The sequence below is a fragment of the Leuciscus leuciscus genome (genome assembly GCF_965113295.1).
Source record: "Leuciscus leuciscus genome assembly, contig: HAP1_SCAFFOLD_256, whole genome shotgun sequence".
Classification (NCBI taxonomy): Eukaryota; Metazoa; Chordata; class Actinopteri; order Cypriniformes; family Leuciscidae; genus Leuciscus; species Leuciscus leuciscus.
This window is the reverse complement of record NW_028118463.1, coordinates 59,001-65,000: the sequence shown is the minus strand read 5'-3', so window position 1 is coordinate 65,000 and position 6,000 is coordinate 59,001. Positions and strand designations below refer to the sequence as shown.

The 6,000-nt window shown below is 43.5% G+C and overlaps 1 pseudogene across 1 annotated transcript in view; it reads right to left on the bottom strand.

The window, feature by feature from the left end:
• Positions 1-6,000, bottom strand: part of LOC309491443 (serine hydroxymethyltransferase, mitochondrial-like) — a 33,835-nt pseudogene that overhangs the window by 14,769 nt on the left and 13,066 nt on the right. The window contains exons 2-5 of the transcript XR_014211657.1: positions 4,972-5,151; positions 4,488-4,567; positions 3,659-3,843; positions 3,489-3,570 (exon numbers count right to left, since the gene is read on the bottom strand). The product of XR_014211657.1 is annotated as a serine hydroxymethyltransferase, mitochondrial-like (transcript). The remainder of the gene's footprint in view (positions 1-3,488; positions 3,571-3,658; positions 3,844-4,487; positions 4,568-4,971; positions 5,152-6,000) is intronic.

Here is a 6,000-nt window from a genome sequence, read left to right as displayed (position 1 = left end):
ACTCACTCACTCACCTACTCACTCACTCACTGACCTACTCACTCACTCACTCACTCACTGACTGACCTAATTACTCACTGACCTACTCACTCACCCACCCACTCACCCACTCACTCACTCACTGACCGACCCACTCACTCACTGACCTACTCACTGACCTAATTACTCACTGACCTACTCACTCACTCACTGACCTACTCACTCACTCACTGACCTACTCACTCACTCACTGACCTACTCACTCACTCACTGACCTACTCACTCACTGACCTACTCACTCACTCACCTACTCACTCACCTACTCACTCACTCACCTACTCACTCACTCACCTACTCACTCACTCACCTACTCACTCACTCACCTACTCACTCACTCACCTACTCACTCACTCACCTACTCACTCACTCACCTACTCACTCACTCACCTACTCACTCACTCACCTACTCACTCACTCACTCACCCACTCACCTACTCACTCACTCACCTACTCACTCACTCACCTACTCACTCACTCACCTACTCACTCACTCACCTACTCACTCACCTACTCACTCACTCACCTACTCACTCACTCACCTACTCACTCACTCACCTACTCACTCACTCACCTACTCACTCACTCACCTACTCACTCACTCACCTACTCACTCACTCACCTACTCACTCACTCACCTACTCACTCACTCACCTACTCACTCACTCACCTACTCACTCACTCACCTACTCACTCACTCACCTACTCACTCACTCACCTACTCACTCACTCACTCACCTACTCACTCACTTACTCACTCACCTACTCACTCACCTACTCACTCACTTACTCACTCACCTACTCACTCACTTACTCACCTACTCACTCACTCACTCACCTACTCACCTACTCACTCACTCACTCACTCACTCACTCACTCACTCACTCACCTACTCACTCACTCACTCACCTACTCACTCACTCACCTACTCACTCACTCACCTACTCACTCACTCACCTACTCACTCACTCACTCACTCACCTACTCACTCACTCACCTACTCACTCACTCACCTACTCACTCACTCACCTACTCACTCACTCACCTACTCACTCACTCACTCACCTACTCACTCACTTACTCACTCACCTACTCACTCACCTACTCACTCACTTACTCACTCACTCACTTACTCACCTACTCACTCACTCACTCACCTACTCACCTACTCACTCACTCACTCACTCACCTACTCACTCACTCACTCACCTACTCACTCACTCACCTACTCACTCACTCACCTACTCACTCACTCACCTACTCACTCACTCACCTACTCACTCACTCACCTACTCACTCACTCACCTACTCACTCACTCACCTACTCACTCACTCACTCACTCACTCACCTACTCACCTACTCACTCACTTACTCACTCACCTACTCACTCACTTACTCACTCACCTACTCACTCACTTACTCACCTACTCACTCACCCACTCACTCACCTACTCACTCACTCACTCACTCACCTACTCACTCACTCACCTACTCACTCACTCACCTACTCACTCACCTACTCACTCACTCACCTACTCACTCACTCACTCACTCACCTACTCACTCACTCACCTACTCACTCACTCACTCACCTACTCACTCACTCACTCACTCACCTACTCACTCACTCACTCACTCACCTACTCACTCACTCACTCACTCACTCACCTACTCACTCACTCACTCACTCACCTACTCACTCACTCACCTACTCACTCACTCACTCACCTACTCACTCACTCACTCACCTACTCACTCACTCACTCACCTACTCACTCACTCACTCACTCACCTACTCACTCACTCACTCACCTACTCACTCACTCACTCACCTACTCACTCACTCACTCACCTACTCACTCACTCACTCACTCACTCACTCACCTACTCACCTACTCACTCACTTACTCACTCACCTACTCACTCACTCACTCACCTACTCACTCACTCACCTACTCACTCACTCACCTACTCACTCACTCACCTACTCACTCACTCACCTACTCACTCACTCACTCACCTACTCACTCACTCACTCACTCACCTACTCACTCACTCACTCACCTACTCACTCACTCACTCACCTACTCACTCACTCACTCACTCACCTACTCACTCACTCACTCACCTACTCACTCACTCACCTACTCACTCACTCACTCACTCACCTACTCACTCACTCACTCACCTACTCACTCACTCACTCACTCACTCACCTACTCACTCACTCACTCACTCACTCACCTACTCACTCACTCACTCACTCACCTACTCACTCACTCACCTACTCACTCACTCACCTACTCACTCACTCACCTACTCACTCACTCACCTACTCACTCACTCACCTACTCACTCACTCACCTACTCACTCACTCACCTACTCACTCACTCACCTACTCACTCACTCACCTACTCACTCACTCACCTACTCACTCACTCACCTACTCACTCACTCACCTACTCACTCACTCACCTACTCACTCACTCACCTACTCACTCACTCACCTACTCACTCACTCACCTACTCACTCACTCACCTACTCACTCACTCACCTACTCACTCACTCACCTACTCACTCACCTACTCACTCACTCACTCACCTACTCACTCACTCACTCACCTACTCACTCACTCACTCACCTACTCACTCACTCACTCACTCACCTACTCACTCACTCACCTACTCACTCACTCACCTACTCACTCACTCACCTACTCACTCACTCACCTACTCACTCACTCACCTACTCACTCACTCACCTACTCACTCACTCACTCACTGACCTACTCACTCACTCACCTACTCACTCACTCACTGACCTACTCACTCACTCACTCACTGACCTACTCACTCACTCACTCACTGACCTACTCACTCACTCACTCACTGACCTACTCACTCACTCACTCACTGACCTACTCACTCACTCACTCACTCACTGACCTACTCACTCACTCACTCACTGACCTACTCACTCACTCACTCACTCACTCACTGACCTACTCACTCACTGACCTACTCACTCACTCACTGACCTACTCACTCACTCACTCACTGACCTACTCACTCACTCACTCACTGACCTACTCACTCACTCACTCACTGACCTACTCACTCACTCACTCACTGACCTACTCACTCACTCACTCACTCACTGACCTACTCACTCACTCACTCACTGACCTACTCACTTACTCACTCACTCACTCACTGACCTACTCACTCACTGACCTACTCACTCACTCACTCACTCACTGACCTAATTACTCACTCACTCACTCACTCACTCACTCACTCACTCACTCACTCACTCACTCACTCACTCACTCACTCACTCACTCACTCACTCACTCACTCACTCACCTACTCACTCACCCCTACTCACCCACCTCACCACTCACTCACTCACTCACTCACTCCTGAACCTTCACAGTGTGGAACTTACGTTGAGTTTGTAGGGCATCGACTCGAAGTAGATGGAAGTGGCCGAGATCCGCTTGACGTCAGACATGTATCCGTGAGTGAGACTGAGACACACAGAGAATGTATTACTCTCTAGTGGGCGAGAGAGGTAGTGAATGAATGAGAGAGAGAGAGTGAGTGACGTTCACTTACTGTCCCCCGTCGGGCAGGTCGAGGCCCATGATCCTGTCGTGAGGGTTCAGGACGGCTGTATAAGCGGCGAAGTTCGCAGGAGAGCCGGAGTAGGGCTGAACGTTTACACGAGATCGAACGCCTCCAGCGCCCTCTTCTGGCAGAGCAGCTCGATCTGATCCACCACCTCAGCGCCGCCGTAATACCTGCACACACAGACGCACGCGCACACAGACGCACGCACACACACACACGCACACACACACACACGCACACACACACACGCACACACACACACGCACGCACACACACACACACGCACACACACGCACACCCCGCACCAGACAAATGTGATCCAATCAACCTTACCAACTCATCAGTCTCAAAACTAGCTAAAATATATAAATACAAGTAAATAAAAATGATACAAATATAAAATAAATTGATATAAAAACAAATGAAAAATTAATGGATGAATATATAAATAAAAAGAAATTAAATTAGAAATAAAAATGTTAAATAAATAAAAAATAATAAAACTATAAGTTAATGAAAAATAAATTAATATAAAAAACAAATGAAAATGAATGTACAAATAAATACAAATAAATCCATCACTATAAAACACACAAAAAAATAAATAAAATAAAAATAGATAAATTAAACGAAGTAAAATAAAAATAATGATAAAAATATAAAAATGATAAAATGCACAAAGTAATAAAATAATACATATATAAAAAAATTATTACTTAAAAATTAAGATAAATAGATACATTTAGATAAATTAGAAAAATGTAATAAATAGATAAATAAATTAAATAAAAAAATACCACAAAAATAAACAGACCTTTTTCCTGGGTATCCTTCAGAGTACTTGTTGTTGAGACACGAACCCTGAGCCTCGAGAGCCGCTCGACTGCAGAAGTTCTGTCAACACACACACACACACACACACACACACACACACACACACACACACACACACACACACACACACACACACACACACACACACACACACACACACACACACACGATTTGTGTCTGTTCCTCACATGAAGCATCACATGACTGAACGAGACTGCAATGGTGTGAATGACACACACACACACACACACACACACACACACACCCTACTCATCACAAAAAACTTTCTGCAGTTTTACATTTTCAAAAAAACTCATTCTGTATGATTAATAAGCTTGTTTCCTCAATTTAGGTCCATAGTGACACGAGTCCCCATGAGTGTGTGTGCGCATTCAGGTTTAAGTCCCCACCGGGATAGAAAAACATATACACACACACACACACACACACACACACACACACACCTCTGAGGCGATGAGCTCGAGTCCCCGGCACTGCCTGTCCTTCTCCTTCATCAGAAGCTCCCACATCTGCGGGTCATCCTGAGCCAGACTCTCCTGACCCGTCCACTGGCGTTCGTCATCGGCCCACGCCACCGGCGCTGAGTGCTGGGATCTGACGCCGGGAACACACCGGACCACCGGCTGCACACACACACACACACAAGATCATGCTCAGCTCAAACACACACCTCAGGAACTGCAAACAAATGAATCTGCACTAAACAAACATTCAGCAGCGAGCCTGTAACTCACTAGAGACGAGCTTTATTATGACCGGATTACAGACACACACGTCCTTTATTATAGTCACACAACATAACAATAATTACATGTGCAGAGGAAGAACTGCTCAGAGAGAAACATCACGCATATGAAGATTAATATTTGACTCACTGAACTTCAAACATCAAATGTGGGATTAACAAATATATATTAAATTATATATGAAAATGTATATTATACGTTTTAATTAAATTATACACACACACACACACACACACACACACATATATATATATATATATATATATGTGTGTGTATGTATATGTATATGTATATATATATATATATATATATATATATAAATAATAATTTAATACAATACAATTATAATTATATATTTAAAAATTATTGTTTTCTTTATTGCTTTATTTAAATGTGTATCATATTTTATATTATATTACAAATAATTATAAAATATTAATATTTGTATTTATTTTCCTACATTTATAATATTTTATATAAATTGTATATATATATATATGTTAGTAAGTGTGTATGTATAATTTATATATAATATCAGAAATGTAGGGAAAACAAATGATAAAAACATAAATATATTATTATTTTATATATATATATATATATATATATATATATATATATATAAATATAAATAATAATTATAACATGATACATATACATATGATTTTACATAAGATCAGTATGATTCATAAAGGACACATAATATAAATATATCTTTATAAACCA